The 21,231-nt window shown below is 49.2% G+C and overlaps 1 protein-coding gene across 1 annotated transcript in view; it reads left to right on the plus strand.

The window, feature by feature from the left end:
• The first annotated feature begins 5,222 nt into the window (after positions 1-5,222).
• Positions 5,223-21,231, plus strand: part of SCML4 (Scm polycomb group protein like 4) — a 70,486-nt gene continuing 54,477 nt past the window's right edge. The window contains exon 1 of the mRNA XM_074578330.1: positions 5,223-5,692. The gene's annotated coding sequence lies outside the window, so the exon portion shown is untranslated. The remainder of the gene's footprint in view (positions 5,693-21,231) is intronic.

Raw genomic sequence — 21,231 nt, forward strand, 5'->3', positions numbered from 1 at the left:
GGTACGCCCCAGCTGGTATCGACGAAACCTCCTTGTGCTGGACCTGGAGGCGCATCACTGTTTTAGCATCACTGCTGATGTTGGACAGAGATAGCCCATGGCCAATCACCTCAGCTCTGTAAATAAATGTGCAAAAAATTACTGTGTACGTCAAGCACCTTAACCAAGGGGGATGAGTAAGGTTTCTTTGTTTCTTAGCTGCAGCAGGTTGCATTGGTGCTCCAGAGTTTTGGCTACAGTTTATTACAACTTATTCTATCTTCCTGCTTTGGGTGTGGGGATTTTGCCTTTCGGGTACTGTTGCTCTTGTTTTTTCGCTTGAAAGAAGCTCGGAGGGGAAGGGAGAAGGCACGATTTCTGCAGCTCAAAGGATTATTTCTTTTATCACTAGGGATGCCATGTGACTTTATTGCCTTTCCGAGCTCTTTAACACAGCAATAAACGAGCCGTTAAAATATTTTAAAATCAATAAATGTAATAAAGAACCATGCAAATTACAAAGCGGCTCCTGATGTTTAGTGATTTGGGAAATAATCATGTCCTCAAGTGAGCAGTGAATTGGGGTGGGGAGGTGAATTGGGGTGACCTTGCAGGGGCTGATGTGCTGGGGGATGGAGGAGGCAGAGCTGCTCCGGAGCCCGTCCCAGGGGCAAAGGGGGCTGTGGGGTGACTGATGGGCATGGGATGAGCTGGATGGGGGTCTGAGCGGGATGGGAACCCTGCCCTCCCACTCCTTGCACATCCGGGGCGCTGCCAGGTTTTTCTTTGGGCGCTTCCCTTGGCTTCTTCTGCGGCACACTCAGGAAAGGACTTAATTTTCAGCTTGGCCTCCTGAGCAAATTGCCGGAGCGCACCAGGAGGTCTCCGCAGCTTTATTCAAATTTAGCAAGTGCCTGAATGGAAGGCGACCTCCGGGGACGGGCTGGGCAGGGGGCAAGTGGCAGGCGATGTGAGGCCCAGGCATTTCTTGCTTGTCCAGGCGCTGCCATCCCACCTCGCCTCCTCCCATGGGCAGGTGGGAAGGAGACGGGGTGCGGTGGTGGTAGCTGGAGTCACAACCCCTCTCACCGCTGCTTTCAAAGGCTCACGCGTCTAAGTGACTTCTCAGCAGCTGTCCTCCCTGGAGACCCGCTTGCTTGAAAGATGATACCACTCTTGTAATTAAGATAATTGTTTAAATTCAGCCCCTTAAACCAGACCCCATCATACCTTAACCAACTCTGTCTACGCAAGCACGGGGAGGGGGGTGAAGAAGGTCGGGGCGGGTGTCACGAGATTGATTCAGCATCCAGAAAGATTTATAGCTAAAAATCTTGTTAAACTGAAATGCCTAATAAAGATGCAGGGGGAAAAAAATCGCATACAGGGCATAACCCTGCCCTGAAAAGGCTTTTTGCATTTTTGCCTTTTGTGCAGCGGTGTCTGAGGAGGTGAATGTCACCCCTGCGGCCAGGCGTTCGCTGGTGGCAGAAAGAAGAGCTCCAGATGAGCTCCTGCCCTGCTCACCTTCTGCCCAAACAGCAGGGAGGGCTGCACACACTTAGGCTGTTTCGGGATGTTTAATTTCCTTTCTCACTTACCCTGAATGCTTTCTGATTTCATGGAAATCTGAAGGTAATTGAATGTAATTGTTTAAAGAATCGAATTATTTAAATTATAGGGTAATGCTTGAAATAAAATGACAATCTGTGGGAGTTTATTAATGTTGGTGGTGGATGGAGAGCAGCGGAGCGCTGTGCGCCATCCCGCCCAGCGCCAGGCTGCAGGGACGGGTGTGCCGGGGAGCCAGCGGATGGGGAGGGATGATGGCGCAATGTCAGGATCCGGCACACGCCCGCATGGGTGGCAACCCTCTGGGATGCTCGTCCCTCCCATGGCCGGGTTTGTCCTCGGTCCAAAACATCCTGGGCAGTCCAGCAAGAGCTGGTGGGACAGACCCTCTTTGAGGATGTTTCAGGGCATCTACAGTGGGTGACAGAGATCACCGTGGGGATGAGGGCTGTTCCCATACCTGTTCCCCATTGCCACGTGGATGGTGATGGGCATCTGTGACCCTCACCCAGTGTCGCTAGCAAGGAGCCCACGGCAGCCAGTGGGGCAGAGCTTTGGTGTGGCTGCTGGTATTTCAGATGTGACTTCAGGTGGCCAAGGGTAAAATTTATGTACGTGGCACAGAAAAATACCCAGCTAGTCTGCAGACAGGCAAGGAAAGCCCTTGCATGCAGGAGACCAGGCAAACTAGGGGCTAATCCAGCACTGAAAAAACCATGTTCAAACACTGGGCATCGGACTGTCTCTCAGCTGGTCATTAAAGCCCTGACCCATGCTCCTCACTGTGCCACCGCCTGCCCCAAAGGCTTCAGTCCTGCATCTGGGGTCTGTTCCTGCTCAGAGGAGGCTGTGAGGACAAGCAGTAGAGGGAAGGGCTGAAAAATAAACAGTACAAAATAGGTGAAAGACAAATATCAGGACAGTGATGAAAAGAAGCACGGAGACGGATGTAGAATACAATGAAAAAGAATTATATTTCTAAAAAAAACTTTTGGAGATTGATGGTGGCCCGTGGTGCAAATAATCAGGGAAGCAGTGACAGGAGACAGGAGACTTCAGCCGTGCTCCTTGCTCTGCTGTCGCCTGCCTCTCTGTGCAGAGATCCTTAATATTTCTCTGCAAAGTGTCATCTTCATTTGCAAACCTCTATGCCTAGAGAGGAAACTGTTTTAGCATTTTTGAGGCTCGCTGACACCCAGGACCTCAGGCAAACAAGAACTTTTCTCCCCCCCCGCCCCGCCCCAGCTTTATCACCTTTCTCATTTCTATTTGGAAACGAAGCAAGTGATTACATCAGTCCACCGTGTTTCTAGCATTTGGTGGGCAGATTTACTTCAGCAGAGATTTAAAGCTCCCCTACCTCGTCCATCTCCCCTGCTGTGGCCCTGTGGTCAGACACATCTCTGCACAAGGGAGAGTGGCATGGGCAAGCCTGGGGCTGGAAGGGGCAACCTTGGGTTGAAGCCCACCAATGCGTGACCACGGCTGCTCAGGTGTCCCCTGAAGCTCACACGAGCGTGCCACCAGCATGCACGCAGACCATTCCCCTGAACCATCCTGGGAAATACCTTCCCCTTGGCCCCACCTCTGGCTCATGTCCCTTTGCCCCTCGCCTCTCTCTTGCGGACCCCAAGATGGGGAAATGAGCCCTGCATTTGGCTTCATAGGCGATGTGAAGGCTTTGAACCATTCCCCCAGTGCTACCTCACCCTCCCTTGCTTTGGGCCATAAGTTAAGCTGCCCTCCAGACCAGCTGTATATTTTAAAACAAAATTCAAGGGTCTTTAATTTAAATTTTAAATTTAAGGCTGTCAAATGAGCCCTGCAAAGACCATAGTCCAAAGAACTCTGCAATCCTTAACGGAGCAAAACTTGCACCCAAAGCAGTGGGGATTTGGCTGGTTTGAGGCCTGCAAAATTATTCATGGCATTCAGTGACAAAAAAGAAAAATTTCCAGTCCCCTCCCCAACACTTTGTTATTGCGTTGCATTGTATTAATATCATATTTTTTTGCGAGAGGCCGCAGCTGATGCCTCGGCGCGGTGCTGTTGTGCCAGCCCGCCCGTGCTAGATGACATCGGTAACATGGTGTGACACAACCAACGGCACCGGGTGTGACAAGCCACAGCAGCAACGCTTCTGCTGAGGCGATGTGAAACGACAGGGGTGGCTAAGACTCATGCTCAAAATTGTGAAGAGCTTGAAAGAGAAGACAGGCTTTTTAAAAGAGTCTGTCGTGATTTTTCTTAATCACTACTACTTTTCCCTCTTGATCCTATTAGGGAACATAAACAGGAATTTGCATGGTGTTCCAGTTCCCTCCATTTTATTCTGGTAAGGGAATCCGTGAGTGCTGGCCCACTGACCTTGATCTTTTCAGGGAGAAAGGGGTATTACAGGCCTTTTCCAGGATGAAGGCTGGGCTGAGGAGCGCTTGGGTACTTCCTTACCCAGTGTGTTTGCGAGTACCACAGGTGTCATACACCAGTAGCAGAAGACAGAAAACAGTTGTTCTCTAGTTTTTCTCTAGCCATGACTTTAAGAAGAAAATAAACACCCTGGCCATCCTCCCACCCTTATTCTGCTTGCAAGGGATCGGTGGTGTGAGCTCGAGCATCTCACCCTGCTCGTAGTCACTGGTGGGCAGGTGCTTGCCCACCTCCCCGCTGCCGGGGAAGGGCACTAACAAAGCCCTGGCTCTTGTTGGTACAAACGGTCCGGGATCTGGGGTTCCTTGCTTTTCCTCTTCTTCCTTGGTAAACATAACAGGCTTAATACTCATCTCACATTCTGTGGTGACGAGTCCAAAGTAACTCCCCTAAACCCCGTAAAGCCAGGCTAGCACAAAACCAGCAGGGACCACGAAACCAGCAGGACCAGTGATCACCACGCTGCAAGCCCGTCTGATGAGGCATTTGCGGGAGTGGAAGCAAAGAGAGGTGAGGAGCACATTTTGGCTTGCGATAAATACTGGGTAACGATATACGCGAGCGTGCGAAGTGGGCAGTGAGGAGCTGTGCAACACTCACAAACAACTGCGACAAACCCCCGGGCTGGGATAATTTGATCTAGCACAGTCAATGGAGCATGGCAGGATTATTATGATCATTATTTATTATATGTATTACAGATTTTTTTTTTTTTTTTGATGGTAAGAGCTGCTAATGCTGTGCTAAATAAGGGAAGACACGGTGCATTCTGCGATGAGTGACTGGAAACGCTCCGGCATCCTGCCCAAATGCCATGGTATAGCTGTGGTAACTGATATTTCTACATATTGTATATATATCATTGCCTGGCCATACCTGTAAAATTATCCACACCACTGACTGTGTGTGTTTGTGTACCGGTGCACGTGTGTGTGTGCGTGCATAAGCAATGCCGTACACGCACACCTACTGTCGCCGGCAAAAAGATCCCAAGTTCTCTTCCCCCAGTTTCCACGTAAATTAGCCAAAACGAAGCGACTGATCCTTCCCATCAGTGGCATCACGTAAGCTCAGCATCGGGCCAGGCTGCTGCAGGAGTGGGACAAAGGGCTGATGCTACAGTCCGGTTTCCATGGCAACAGAGGAGGGGTAGTGAAACCAGAAATGTTGCAAACACCCCTCCTGCTCATCGCAGCCTGATGCACGGTATTGCGAAAGATACTGCTATTGGGGGGGGATGCAGGGAGAGGAGGGGGAAGAGTCCAAACGCCTTTACCTTTCCGCTTGTGGAGTTTCTGAAATAAAAAGAAACAGCAATTATTATTTTTTTTTCGTTTTTTCAGTGTAGCTGCGAAGAGAAAGGAAACCTGACGCGCAGGCCTCGTTTTTCTGCGCGTAAAATGTGTGTGTTCTTTAAAAGGCAGTGGTTGGCTGCTTTTCCGGACATGATGTGGTTGAAGCTGTCATCGTAATGGAAATTCATTGCTGTAGCTATGGTAAATCGAGTTTTCTGCCTGTGCTGAATGCATTAGTCTAATGAGATGTTTGCAGCTGGAGAGCCGAGCTGCTGGAGACTTGCACTGTGCTAAGAGACAGGGAGAAGATGGCTTTTGCCGGGGTCTGTGTGACTGTGCTGAAAGTCCTCTGCCCTTTGGGTCCCAGTGCCCAGGCTCTCTAAAGGCACTGCTCAGTGTTTTAACCTAAGCAATAGGTAAGGGCAAAGCATGCTTCTTCTTCTCTGCCTGATGTGTGTCGTTGAGCCTTGTTGGAGCAGTTTCTCGTGCGGCTTGTCTGTCTGTGGTAACTTTGCAGCTCCTCACTTGGAGACCCTCTTTGCCAAAGCACACCTTTACGTAGCCCTGGGAGCGGGTTTTGGGAGGAGAGGGGCAGCAGAGCAGTGGGTGCCGCCGGCTCATGGTGGGAGTGTGTATATGTGTGTGTGTGTGTGCGCGCACTAGTTGGTGAAGACTTCTGACTACACAGCACTCTGCATGCAGAGCAGCTTCGGGATTTTCCAAACCTGAATCCAAGCAGGTTTTTGTGGGGTATTTTTCTTTTCTTTTTTTTTTCTTTTTTTTTTCTTTTTTTTTTTTTTTTTCTGCCAGGTAAACGTCTCTTCCGTTTTAAAAGCAACTTATTTTGCAATATACATAGCGGGCAGTATTTCTACTACCGATTTGGGGGGTTTAGTATAGTTCACAGAGCAATGAGCTTAATTATAACCTCCTCATATCTTCCAACCAGATGGTAAGTTGAATTTTTATCCTTAACTGAAAATGGAAAGGAGTGAGACTGTCTGTATGCTGGGTTTTCCCTTCGAGACTAAAAGGCACCTAGCTCGTGAGAGTCACCGAGGAGCCTACTTTAGCAGAGTTGGACCTGTGTGTCCTTTCAGGTGTTTTAAAGGTAACTTTGCAGGAGGACAGGGCACGGGGAGTGAAATGCGTGCGTGCCCCCGGCTAGCCCTGACGGTCCCTCCTAAACCCCCCCAAGCCGCCGCTGCCGCCCCAGCTGGCCGCTCGCTGACGGAGGGTGAAGCCCGGCGTGGTTCAGCGAGTAACTCAGCCTTTGAGAGCTGGGCGCCGTTTGCCCTTCCATTGCCGGTGAAAGGCTGCGAGCGTTGGTTTCTCTGCCTGGGGTTCATCCAGCGGCAGCGGTCTGGTGGAAAGAAGTTGGTTTTTTTGGCTTTGGTGCATGCGAGGCTGGTGGCAGGAGTATAAAGTTAGCCTGGCGAGCTGCAGAAGGAAAGTTGTTCTGATTCTCTGCTTGGAGGGGGATTGCTGTTTAACCCTGGGTTTATTTCAAGAGGCTTCCGAAGACACTTTGCTCAAGGATAGACCAAGGGCTTTTCAAATTGATTAAAAGCACAATGGGCAGTGTAAAGCATGTAAAGGAGGGGTTAAGTAGCAAATACTCGGAAAGCAGGGGGGTGTTGTTATCTGTGAGAGCAGGGCTGGAGTCTAAAAAGTGTCTTTGTGCTACAGGAGTACTGACAGCATCCTCCGCCACACTGTGCTGCCAGACCTCGGTCCAGCTAAGCACACCGGGGTCACTCAGCTGGTGGTGTAAATCAGCGTAACTTCCTTGGCTCCAGCCTCATCTGACACCAGCTGAGGGTATGGTTTGGAGATTTGCAAGTTCAGGTTTTGAGATTATATTTAGATGAGGTGTCTCCCAATGCTTTCCGTTTGCAGGTGACTTTTTATTTTAATTTACATGTCACACTGATTCTCCCAGGAAGGCAGAGCCCCTCTGCCCCATCATAAAAGTTATTTAACCGATGCACGTGTCCTTCACAGTAGAAGGGCTGGCAAGGGCATGAGCTTTTTAATGATGGAGCGTGGAAAGGGGACCAGAAAAAAAATCTACCAACAGTAAAAGTACATGTGCTGAATTAGATCAGAAACTCTGCTGAAGGTATACCTTGATGAATGCTTTGTTGATGTAGCCCAGTAACTCTGATATTTCTGTTACTTTTTTCTTGGATATGTTTAATGAGTAATTTCCTACGTTTTGTGAAAAAGAGTGGGCAAAAAAAGGAAATTTTCTTTCTTGGGCAATCAGTGCCTTGCCCTGAGGTTTCTCACCTGCTGGGAACATCACAGGTACAGGTGCTCGATGGTGGCTACAATAGCTAGAAAGAAGAAATTGCAGTAGGATGCCTTCCCCTCAGCGTGCCAAAAAAATTTGGCGGTTTTGATACATATTAAAAAAACCCCAAAGTTTAAAAGAGAGACACCATAAAGCGCCCAGTCCTGGCATGTGGGTGACACCCTGCCCTTCAGGAGGCTGAGATGTGACCTTACACAGACGTCTCCCCAGCGCCTTCCCTCCTTTGAATTTAAGGTCACCTAAATAAAAGGCAAAAAGCAAGAGAGGGCAGAGGCTGTAGGGTGAAGTGAGGAAGCGGGGTGTGGGCCGGTTGGCTGTTCACAGCCTGGGAACAGGAGACAGGCAATCCCTGCCCGCTGGGCTCCTGCCTGCTCCTTCACCCAGCCCCGCGGGGATGAAGCAGACGAGCGAGGGGCTTGCTACTGGGACACGGGCTGCCCTCGGTGGGGACATGTCCATCCTCCTCATCCCTCATCTCAGTCAGAACCTGCTGACACCCTCACAGGCTTCCCTGTGCCCAGCTCTGGTGGGAACCGACCCAAACCCTGCAGTAGAAAAGGGGGTGGTTTAACCGATTCCCCAGCTTCTCGCTGGGCTCTGACCAGAGGTACCCAGGGGCTCCTTTCCTGCTGCAGACCGAACTCACATCACTAAGGCTAGCCCATATTCCTAGCATTGGTTTGAAAACATCTTGGGGTACTTTAAACTAGAGACTGAGGCACGCTCTCCCCCTGCAAACGGCCTGGCAAATAAATACAAGGCATAAAAGCATAGCTCGGGTAAGGAAGACCTTCAGGAAATAGCTGGTGAGAGTAAGACAGCAATGATTTCTATTAAAAATGGAATGAAGCAAAATGTTTCTATTTGATAACACTGAAGTCAGCAAAGCCCTGTTACGTTCAGGAGATCTTAGTTCACTTTCATAAAGTATACTCAATGGCATCACAGTGTTTTTTAAAGGGAAAACATAACGATGAGGAAAAAACACCCCAGTTCCCTAAAATCCTGCCCTACTTCTCTCCCTACAGCTTTAAAATGGTGCAAAGGAGGAGTCAGCTTTATTTACATAAAACACTCCCAGCTGAGTTCTCCAGCTGACCATTAAGAGCAGCTACAGTATTTAACAGGTGATAGTCACCACTGGGCTCCCCGCAGTGAGAATGAACAATAATTGCTTTACTTATAACAAAGAAAAATATTCCAGCCTCACCTGAAAGGGAAAAATGAATTATGTATATTAATTCTGTCATAACAAGTTGCATCATGAGGAATTGGTTTGCTGTGCAAAGGAAGCAAAATTTTCACTTTATTTTGCCGTATATTAAAAAAAAACCAAACCCCTCATTCAAGTTTGTGCGTCAGGGGATTACACGCTGCTCTGCCAAACAGAATCATGATATATGGGTGCATTAAAGGTCCTGGCTAAATTTGCTATCGACTAATAAAATGGAAAATAATTTATAATCTAAGGTAGCATCTTTGCACCAAGTTTTCCTATTGACAAGAATGAAGGAATTGCCAAAAGAAAGGGTGATGTGCAGTGAAGGTGGGGTTAAAATTTACTAATTAAAGATCTAAACTTCTGATATTCTTTTTTTTTAATAAAGCCTTACAAAGATGATGAAACTGTAAGTCGTTCATTAAGGTTGACTGCTCCCTTTAGGAACTAGTGTAAATTTGGCCCGAATAAAGAATTGCCCAGAGAGAGTCTGGATATGTAATTATGTTCTGCTGAAGGATGAATAATTTCTCTTGAACCGAACAGTTTGCTGTTGCCCTGCAGTTTATCCTGACCCCATCTTTAAAGGTGATTCTCATCGTACGGGAGAAATGCTGCTATAAATGCCAGCCTTTTGCTTCTCCACCTGTTTGACTTTGTTGCTCTGTTCGGTTTGGGTGTGCGATTCAAAGGACAGGGTTCCCTTTCCGTTCCTGGTCAGCAGCGGGGCCAGGAATACGCCCCTGTTTTCCTGCTCCTTTTACCTGCCACATGTGCGGACACCGGCACGCTCAGTGTTCAAAATGTCAGACCGTCACAAGCTTTCGCAGGGACCAGCTGTTGCTCTTGTGGCTTCGAATACTTATATATTCGAGGGCTCCCAGGAGCATTCCCTGGCATTTTCTTGATTTACGGCAGGTGTGACTGAAATTGAGCTCGGGGCTGTGCCCTAAATTGCTCTCAGTGCTTCGGTCGCCGTACTGCTGGCAGAGGGTCTGCTCCTGCCTGCATTGTGGGGCTCATGGGCCCTGGGTGCTCTGCTGCAACTGGGGGGCAGAAGGGAAGGGGGCTGCAACTTGGTGCAGGGCAGGGGAAAGCCTGAGGTCTAGATTTGGCACTTCAGGGCATGCTCTAGCGGCAGAGATTGTAGGAGTTTGGGTTTTTTTTTTCTGTGTGTATGGTTGGACTCGATGATCTCAAAGGTCCTTTCCAACCATGAAGATTCTATGATTCAATCATTCTATCATTCTATGATTCCTCCATTAAACCTTCCATCCACATTCTGGCCACCCCGCTGCACTCCTTGGTCCCACCTCGGTGCAGGGTGCCAGGGAGCAGCCACAGTTCAGCTGCTGGGGCTCTGCTGGCACCTGTGCAAGCCTTGTTTTCCCAGGGAGAGCTGGAAAGGATTAATCCCACAGCATGTGCAGCTATAGGTGATTCCTGATCTCAAGCAGCACAAGAAATCTGTAAAAAATCAGCTATAGTACTCTTTGACATGCTCCTTGGATATAAGCGGCCACGTGTCCATGTGTCTTTTGCTGAGGGACCGGACTGTCTGTTGTGTAAATACCTTTTACACAACTGTCTGTTGTGTAAATACCTTTTCCTGATGCTTGCCTCTCTCTCACCACGCTTCCGCTTGTGGTTCAATGATGTGAAGGAGGTAGCACAAAACGTGGCGTGTTTCACTTGGTGGGAGGCGCAGGGAAGGTATGAGATGCTTTCTTCTTTCACCCCATCTTCCTGCAGGTGTCATGCACCTGAGGTTTCAATATAGAAGCTAATTGTGAGCGCTTGCCCTTCAAAACTGATTAAGATTTAATGGCAGGTGAGGACATGCTATCCCCACACCCCAAGCCTTGCAGGGCGGACTCCCGAGATCCAGTTTCCCCGCAGCCGACAGGGCTAACTGAGCGTTGCAATGAGCATTTCCTACAAAGAAAGTCCTCCCAAAAGAGCTCCCTGGAGGAAGATGCCACCCTGAGATGTCCCCAGGCTGAGCAGGCTGGCTTGCAGGCAGCTGCCTGTGCAAGGGGCTCTTGGTGGCCATGTGCATTAGCCCCCTCTTGCTAGCAGGAGGAAGTTGCCACATCCCCATAAGGCAGGAGAAGGCCTTGGTGACCTGAAAGCCTCTAAGCAGCATTGGCCCCAAGTGATTTCTTCCTGCTTGCCTTCCGGAGAGGACACCACAGACAGGTAAGTTTTTAAGACCTTCTCCTGTGACACCGGCAGATTTATTGAGAATTATGGCCATTGTCATCCCAAGAGGCTCCAGCAAATGTTCAGGCACTCTATAAACTCAGGGTTGGAGGGAATGTGTTGCTCAAACACTGCAAATCTATTAAGAGGAAAGGTGGGAGCGAGGGACCACCGCTGGTCCTGTTTGCTGGGTGTCCCGTTGCCACCTCCTGTCCCCTTGCCACAAAATCAGTCTCTCAGGTGCCCTCCTGCTCCCTGAGTGCCTCCCGCTGCTCCCTGGCCCCACAGCGTGGCCCGGATTTGGGGCAGAGCAGGCACACCTGGGCCGTGAGGCCAGGACTGCACCCTGCAAGGGGCGATGGAGGCTCTCCCGGGAGGCAGCCAAGGGGCACAGCCACATCGGGACGGGAGCAAGCAGGTTTGGGGTGGGGGCTCCCTTTTATAGAGTTGGTGCGTAAAATGATCTGATTTCCAAACATCGTAGGTTTGCAGCCATCTACACCTGCAGGCACTGTGGGGAGTGGGATGTTTCTCAGGGGAGAGAGCGAAGATTTGGGAGGGGGCTGCAAACCTGGCCAGGGACAGCACTCGGGCAGAAGAGATTTTGCAAGGAGAGGTAAGGGGAGCTCTGGGGGTCTTAGCTGAGGACAAACCCGAAGGGCAACATTAGAAGAGGGGATTCCCCATTAAGGGTATTTTTTGTCTCTGCTATCATTTTTGTTTGGGGCTGAGCTGCCGCTGCAACTGGCCATCCCGGTCTGTCCTGCCAGGCAAGCAGGGTGGTGGTGCTGGGCGCTCCATCTCAGCTCCCGCCTGGCTCTGCAGGGAGATGCCTGCACGCCCTCAAGCTCGGGCAGACGCGCCAGCCCAGAGCCAACACGGGGATGCTGGAAAGACCTCAGGGGTTTGTTGGTGACTCCTATGGAAAAGCCCAGCAGCATTCAATAGGGATGCAGCCCAGCAGAGTGCTGTGGAGTCTAACAGTAGATAAGGCCTCTTAAAATATGTATCTGCGTATTTCCACGAGCATATGAACCATCCTATTGAACTGTGCGATACAGAGAGACAATTTTTCCTTGCTTTCCATCTGAAAGAATAAACAAGTGAATCAGTGTTACCAGGAAGAAAAGTCTTGCGGAGGACATGTCTTGAGGAGGGCACATCCATTTGGCTTGGCATCTTAAAAATCTTACACAGGGAACTGAAGAAGGACTTCAGTAATACCATATCTGATACATTTTTAAGATCTGTTTCCCATAGAAGATGTTTTTCCTCTGCCTCAGAAAAGTGCAGACCTGGAGAGGGCTCTTGTTTTGCAAGTGCCCCGTGCAGCTTCTCAAGAGGGCATCCGTGAGAAGAAATGGTGCAAAAGGTCTCCCTCCCCTTTCCTGTGCCAGGTGCCGTTGAAGGGAGGGCTCACATTTTGGTGCCAGAGAAAGAGGGAGTCACAGCAGGCAGCCCATCTTTTCAAGGTGAGCACAGCGAGGACGGTGCAGGGCCCTGCTCTGTCCCCAGGGGACCGGAGGGACCCCAGTGCCACCAGCAGGGAACAGCAATGCAACAAATAGAGCTTCAGTGCGAATGTGTAGTAAAAGCACACGTGCAGAGTAAAAATAAATAAACAAGAAGATGTCTTCAAGAAACTGGTTTTGATCAATATTTATGTATATGTGGAAACTCAGTACCTTTTCCCCTGTTGCCTTAAAAAAATGTTTATAGCATTTATCTCCCGATTTCATCTGGCAGCCTCCATCTATTTTCCTATAAACGGTGAATGAGAGATGTGCCTAGTAACTGTCTCTTATGGCTCAGTAAATACTTGAATTTATTTGCATATTAAATCGGCCACATTTATATTGCGCTCACTAAATGCAGCAACACGAAATAGTCCAGAGAGGAGGCTAGTCGGCCATTAATGTGCCGAGGATTTATGTGAATGACTCCCTTTAACATTAATGGAAGTTATCTACACAAATCGCTTTCCAATGGGGGAATAGACCATAATGTATGTAAATACGTATTACTCACTGCCATTTAGTCGTTCAAAAGGATGCCTAGCAATCTAAACCACCTCTCTGGTGCTGATACTCAATCAGTTTTCCTTAAAATGCAGGAAGGGAGGGTGCTGCTCATGTAGGGTGTTGTGTCACATCCGAGCTGGCACATACTTGGAAGTGGCTGCAGTCCCTTAGGCTTTGGTGGCCACAAGAGAGAAAAGTTTTGCAGGGTTGAGTCCTTGCTGAGACAGCGTCCTGTGTGGGAGTGGGGGCAGTTGGTGGGATGCAAGAGCTGGGAGAAGACGATTTCCCTGTCCCTCGTAAGGTCCTGGCGCAGCTGGATAAGGCATTCCCTGTTTCCCACCCAATGGCCCTGCTGCGTGCCCAGGAGGGGTGGCAGTGACCTTTCTGGTTTCATTTGGCTTGTCTCTCCTGCCATTTACTCCCTTGCCTGGGAGGCCACGTTTGTGCAGGTCAGTGAGCAGCATGGCTGGGCACCACCCGTGCATGTGGTGTATTATGTCTGCCTTCCCCCAAAAAAAGGAAGTCCCCCCTGCAACACTTTGCTGCCGGCTGCCTGGAGCCCCCGGGGACTGGCCCTGCCTTGCTGCTGAGGCTGCAGACATGGATAAGGTGTGCTCTGGGGAGCAACCGTCTTTGCCCTCCCTCTGCACGCCTATTTTTTGCCTCTCCCATCTGGGTGACAGGCAGTGGTGGGTGCAAGTCCTGCTGCACCAGCTCAGCTCAAAACTCTTTGCTCTACCAGGGCAGGAGGGATCTATGGTGAAGGCTGGAGCAGGGTATACCCTCAGCCTGTCCTGGGGCAAAAGCCTTTTTATTACCAGCCTGCTGCTCCCCAGGGTGGCTGAGATGAGGAAAGCAACTATTTGCTTCATTTATTTGCAATTGTGTGCCCAATTTTGGGCTGGGCACCAGGGCTTCTCAACGGCTTCCCAGCAACGCCGAGGTGAAGCGTGGTAGCTTTGACCCAGTTTCACGACGAATGTTAGAGGGAACCTACAGCACTGAAACTGAAAATCCACAAGTCCCGGTGAGGTGGAGCCGTGCTGTTCCTCAGAGGTGTATTTTAATCCAAACTTGCTGTTTTTACAGCTCCCTGTGTCCAGTTCGTTTTCTGGGCACCTCTGCTCTGTTTGCATGGATGCATGGATTGTGCCGAGGCCAGGATGAGAAGCCTCACTCTTGGCTTGCCAGTGAGGGGTGGGACTGGGACTAGGACTGGGACTGGGACTGGGACTGGGTGGCCAAACCTCAGCTGTGGTTGCCGTTCCCTTGGCCATCTCGGCTGCAGGAGAGCAGTGCGGTGAAAAAGATGCTCTCAGCTTCCTGGCCATGCTGTCCTCCTTGCTGGCCCTCCCCTTGCTCAGCCACAAAGCTCTGTGCAGAGCTGAGTGTCTTCTCCTTCCTATCAGCCAGAGGAGCCAGAAGCCAGGCAAGTGAACAACAAAAACCTCATGGTAAGAGGACAAGTTCCAGGGGTATCTTGACCCTCGCGGGGGTGCATGTGGCACTGCTGCCCGGCTCCTCAGGAGGCACCTCACAGCTCCAACAGTCCAGGGATATTTATCACTAGCTGCTCTTCCCTTGACTGAGCTTATTGGACACACGTTCATGTGTTTTGTTCCTCATGGAATTGCTGTAGTTGTATCAGGCCACTGAAGTTAAGCCTGTGCAAATATCCTTCCCTCTCAGAACACGGGCTTTTTGGGTGATGCTAAATAAAAAAACCAGAGAACGTAGCTCTTTTGTTCTTTACAGCTGTCTAGGTGAAGGTAAATTTGCTCTGAAACCAAAAATTAAGAAATTAGGCTAATGGGACCGGTCACAAAATTACTATTTCATCCTGCTTCCCAGTCAGACGCAACTATCACTCCAAATCCCCCTCTGATGCTGGAGACGGGCTCATTACCCAGCATTACATTAGGCAGCCCCACATCCTTGCCAGCCTGGCAGGGTACCCAGCACCCCTCACCCTGGACTCAGGGCTGGGCAGCACAATTGTCCCTCATCCCAGAGCCAGGTGGGAAAACCTACACCAGCAAAAGTGAAGTTTTGCTGCAGCGAGGCGCTGTGGCACTGGGAGGTTTGCTCTGTGCCGCTCTGTCAAGTAGGTAGTCACGTCTCGCCCCATCCCTGTGTAGCCACAGGTTTGTGCCTTGGCTACACGGCCACTCAGGAGCTTGTGCTTGTCAGGGCACCCTGCAGCAGACACGAAGACCCGCTGGTGGCCCGTGCCTGTCCTCTGCGATGGTTGGTTTTGAGCTGTGTGGCATATGGGAAGACTCCTGGGAGAAACTTCCAACTCCAGAGAAGTTTTTATTAACAAGAATATTAGAGATGGTAAAATTCCTGCAATCTCAGGTGTTTCAGAACTTATATTAAATTTACCTGCCATGGTTACTACCTATGATTTCTAATTAAATGGGGTTATTAAACTGGGAGACAATATTGCAAAAATGATGATTGATCTTTTATCCTTACCCATTACTTTTGCACACTTAGCAGTGGCAGTCTCTGCTGACAACAGGGACCGACAATGAGCCAGCTAAGAAACTCAATTACTTGTCATTGCTGAAAAGAATCATAGAATCATGGAATTGTTAGGGTTGGAAGCGACCTTAAAGATCACCCAGTTCCAACCCCCCCCCCATGGGCAGGGACATCTCCCATAGATCAGGTTGCTCAGAGCCCCATCCAGCCTGGCCTTGAACACTTCCAGGGATGGGGCTTCCACCACCTCTCTGAGCAACCTGTTCCAGTGCCTCACGACCCTCATGGTGAAGAACTTCTTCCTAACATCCAGTCTGAATCGTCCCATCTCTAGTTTTAATCCATTCCCTCTAGTCCTACCATTACCCGACATCCTAAAAAGTCCCTCACCAGAAAGATCTGCTCAGGTGAGCTTACCGTTAACCTTGTGGCAGGGCTTTTGTCTCTCTGTCAGCTTAGATCTCATGGAGCAAGAAAGTCTGTCCAGGGAAGGGCTGAGGCAGGTATTTATTTACCCGGGTAGGCAGGAGGCTGCCCCATGCTGAGGAGAAAACGAAGGGTGGTCGGGGTGTGCGGTCTGGTGGGAGGCAAGCAGGAACATCCTCCCCTGCAAAACAGGGAGAGCAGGACTGATTGAGGCTTCTGGTGGGTGATTTATTCTAATTAATTTGGAAGCTGGGGAGTTCTCCCAAACTCATTAACATCCAGCTCTGCAGATATAGAGGTCTCACGCATAGGGACATACAGGGGGGATGATGGAGCCCATTGTCTGGGTGGAAGCTTCAGAGCAGGCAAGGAGCCAGGAGGAGAAAGACATGAGGCTCCAGCCCCTCTTGAATGCCCTCAGGGATTCAGGGCACGGCTCAGTAAACACAGACGGCAGTGAGCCCCGTGGGAGGCTGTGCCAAGGGGAATGGTCCTCAGGGCCAAAGAAGGGGAGAGTTTGCCACAGCAGGCAAAAATTGCCATGTGTGCCCACCTGCGTGCTTTAGGACATCACACGAGCTGGTTTTCCCAAACATCATGTGATTTTATACAAATACGTGACATATAGGTCCAATGGCGAACAGGGCTGTACTTGCCCCTGAGTCATTTCTGCCATTAGTGCCAGCATGGGGGTATGTCTATAACCGCGGGAGCACTCGTGCCTGGCACTTTAACAGCTGAGGCAAAGTGCAGAGGAACTGGAACTGGGAATGTTGGTCTTGCCATGTGCTCAGCCTGTGTCCTAGGCTGCCACTGCAGCCTTAATTACTGTTTGATTAAAAAGTGTTGCTAGTCAGAAATATTTTAATAAGTGTTGTTAGTAAATCTGGGAGACAGTGCACGACTTCTATGATTTTTTTTTTTTTGGCAACGGAGAAATAAATGGCAACAGAATAAATAAATAAAGCCAGCCTCTGAAAAGGTCACATTTGCCAACAGTCACCGTCAATGTGCTGGCTTCTTATGCTAATTTTGGGACAGTGAAAAGCTTGACACCATGGTCCTGCTGCCTGGTGACTGCTAGAGAGGGTGGCTCAGGCTGGTCAACGTAGGGGTGGTAAAGCACAGGAGAGACGCGATGCCCTGGGAAGGCCAGGAGAGCGTGCTCCATAAGGGAGTGCAAAATTAGAGGAAAGCCAAAGGAAAATGAAATAAATAAAGTCTGAAATCCCTCCAGGTATTCAGGAGGCTCCATTCATCATGCGCTGTGGGTGGCACCGTGCCACAGCCCCTTGCAGGCTCCTTGCAAGCATGGAAGTTCTCTCTGAATGAAGTGTGTTAAAATCATGTGTTCTCAAAGGTGATAAAGGAGCTAAGAAAGCTTGAGGGCGAAAACCAGGATAAACTCCAAGTGGAGAAAATGTCTTCAGACAAAGAATTTGGGGCATAATTACAACATTGTTGATGTTGGATCCCATGTGAATTACAATGCAAGAGAGTAAATCTGACTTGGTCTTTAAGGTGCAGGAGGATGAGTTCGCAGTGGGGCACTTTGCCTGTTCTACTGTGGGTATCTGAAGCAATTTCACAGAGGTTTCATGAAGAGATACATACTAATTGTCCCAAATGCCATACTGCCCCAAAAAGCTTATAACGTGTCCTTGAGTGATGTCGTCACACATCTAAACTAAAAATTAAACTAAAAATAGGATGACTTAAAATCATAGAATCATAGAATTCTCTAGGCTGGAAGGGACCTTTCAGATCATCTAGTCCAACCATCAACCTAACTGACAAAACCCATCACTAAGCCGTATCTCTAAGCTCTATGTCTACCCGTCTTTTAAATACCTCCAGGGATGATGATTCCACCACTCCCCTGGGCAGCCTGTTCCCATGCTTAATAACCCTTTCTGTGTAAAATTTTTTTCCTGATATCCAATCTAAACCTCCCCTGGCACAACTTGAGGCCATTTCCTCTTGTCCTATCACCTGTTACTTGGGAGAAGTAGAAGACTTACCTCCGTCCAATGTCCCCGTCCCCTACGCAGGGACAGGCAGAGTGAACTGTGACCTGCAGATATTTTATCTGTCTCGTAATCACTTCTGTTTTCTCACTGGCAGAATAGAGGTATTAAAAGCCAGAATGTTTTATTGAACAATTTTGAAATGATTCTGCAGGGAAGAGGTGTGTCCGGGCCCTGGAGGTGCATATGAAGGCTTCTGGGTTGGGGAGGTTTGTGGGATGGGGGAGCAGAGCAGAGCAGCCTCCTCACCAGCGCTCTTGCTGCACTCGGCAGGTGATGGAGGTCTCCCTTCCTGGGGGAAAGCGGGAGCTACCGGTTGGGACTGCGCATTGCTTCTCTAGTGATTCACGTACTAGAACAGTCACAGAATCATAGAATCACAGAATCTTCATGGTTGGAAAGGACCCTTAAGATCATCGAGTCCAACCAAACAACCTACAATCTCTGTCACTAGAGCATGCCCTGAAGTGCCACATCTAGACGTTTCTTAAACACCTCTAGGGATGGTGACTCAACCCCCTCCCTGGGCAGGCCGTTCCAGTGTCTGACCACTTTCAGTAAAGTAATTCTTCCTAATATCTGATCTAAACCTCCCCTGCCGCAACTTCAGCCCATTTCCTCTGGTCCTGTCATTATTCACCTGGGAGAAGAGGCCAACACCCACCTCTCTACAACCTCCTTTCAGGTAGTTGTAGAGTCCAGAGTTGTAGAGTCCTCAGACACTGAGTGGCTCCTGGAGCCCTCACTGCCACCGAGCGTGAAAACTCCATGCTAAATCAGAATATGAGGCAGTGGGTGGCTGCTGTCAGGCTCAGGATGCTGCGTGCCTCGGTCTGTGCGTGGAGACACTTCTTCCTTGGCAGCCCCAGGTATTTCCATAGAGCTGTGATGAGCTGTCTTTGCTACTCGAATTGTTGTCCCAATTAGTTAGAAGAAATGTAGCCAGGAATGGAAGACATTGCCATTCTGTGCTAGAAATCTTTTGCCACTTTTGTGATACAGACATAGAAAATATGAAAATGATGGCATCTCGAGAACCAGGAAAAACTCAATGCATTGTGGGGAAAAAAATCACCGCGTGCAGGGGTGAGTACACAACGTGAGCTCTTCCCTGGTCCCACAGAGAGCTGTTTTGGAGGCTTAAGCTGGACTGCAAGAACATACACGCCTTCTGCTAGTGCTTTGTGTTGCTCTCACCAACTAGAGACGGAATTACACGGGGGCCAAACTTTGTGATTAGTTTCCATAGCATGCCTGAAAGCTTTCCATTAGTTGGCCTCAGAGCTGGTTTGGAAGGGTGCCTTCTACTGACCAGCACCTGCAAGTACAAACCAACTGAAAGTTCATTCAATGGGACCTTTCATCTGGGGTGTTTTTTAAAGAACAGCGAAAGCAGAGATTAAATCAGTACAATTTTGCAAAACCGATTGCCCAAGGTATGCAGACGATGACACTCAAGCCAGCTGGAGTGGTTTTGTTCTGAGTATGGAGTTTCTAAGTGATGAAAACGGGGTTGTTGCCAAACATAATGTAAAAATCATCTAGAAAACAGGAAACGGTAGTTCGTTGGAAGGGGAAATGGATCAAAATAGCTTTGAAATTTGAAGGTTATATGTTTATTTAGAAAATGAATTACAGATATAACGAAACAGGGGCAAACTTTACTCTTGGGTGCTGAATGCTTTAGTAACCAGCCCCAGTTAGCAAAGCTTTGCTCCCCTGTCACAGCGAGTCACACCTTGCTAATTTGCCACATGGTGTTCCCACGGTTCAGTTTTAGGTCTGGGATCTGCTGTGGTTTTCCCAGCATGTTTTTATTCCAGATGTGTCCGCTCTGCATTTTGAGAGCCACCTGCAGCCTCCCCCAAAGACAGACCCGGTGTGCAGGCAGGCAGCAAGCCTGCGAGCCGCCAGAGCTCGCCTTCCAGGTGCGCTGGGCGAAATCACCGCTGACGGCCCCACGAACCTCCTCCAGCTTGCCCAGTGGTCACTCAGGCACCAGAGCTTTTCTTCTGGAGTGGGAAGTGATGGCAGCGGGATGACTGTCAAGTTCCTAAGCATTCCTGGGCAACACAGCATACTCTAGCAAGTGATGCACGTGCTTTTCTTGTTCCCGAACTTAATGATTAAATGAATACCCTTTTATTTATGCTGTCCAAATACAATGTTAAAACGTGGTTGACTCTAAGCATATCTTCCGTGCGTGGAAGTAAAAGCTTTGAGCATCTTCAGAAACTGTGGTCCCTGAAGTCTCTATAGACAGAAACATAAGAGCTACTCCAGTTTATGCTAGAAAAGGATGAATGTTTTATAAATATTATTTCTCAAAATGTAATATAAAAGTGCAGCAGGTCCCTAGGGAATAAAGATAACTTTATGTGAGAAATATGTGAAATTCCTGCCCTCTGTCTAAGAAAAGATATTTCCCTATTGACTTTTGTAATATCACTTCTTCTGATTTAGGGGGTTAATTTATTTCCTGGGACAGATATCTGTGGTAAGCTTACCAGCTGGTATGCACGATCCAGCCAAGTGTATTGGTGTTGGAGAGAAATCATCCCAGAGTCAGTGGCTGGATGTTACTGGAGACAGAAAGGGAGGCAGAGCATGGGGCAACGTGGGAGCCGGGGGACCGGACACGGCTCCCGAGCTGCCTGGGGGTCCCCAGCACGCTGCTGGGATAGCATTTGTGTGGGACAGGAGAAGCAGTGGACTGTTTCTTTAGTGCTCAGACTGCCCAGAGAGTACATTTTAATGGGAAAGGGGTTTGTCCCACCTTTTTTTCCAAAATGGGCACATTAGCCCTGGTGATTTCATGCAGTAGACCTAATTTGGCAAGGAAGGAAGCACAGATGTTTTAATCCATACTGTGGGCTGAAGAAAGGTAAGGAATGATGGGGGTTGTACCCAGGACAGGGGCTGCCTCTGTGTTAAAAACGTATTTACTTGGCAAAGTAATTGAGGATAATAGTATGTAATGAAACGCCTAGAGTGGCACAGGAGGCAATAAATGCCAGAAAAAAACACCCAGACCACCTCAAGCTGCTCATCATGACAATTTTCTCTTTTCCACTATAAAGTTCGCTCGTATTTCTTATTAAACAGCTGGAGGTCCACTGGATCTGGGGAAGACAGGGAGTTTTTCAACTTGACTCTAGCTTCTGTACTGCTGACTCTTTCTGCTAATTCCAGGTGGTTTCAGGGATCAGCCCAGGTTGTGCAGCCCAGGTTGGCCCCGGCGCGGTAGGCACTGGGG

Source organism: Larus michahellis, chromosome 3 (assembly GCF_964199755.1).
Source record: "Larus michahellis chromosome 3, bLarMic1.1, whole genome shotgun sequence".
NCBI lineage: Eukaryota > Metazoa > Chordata > Aves > Charadriiformes > Laridae > Larus > Larus michahellis.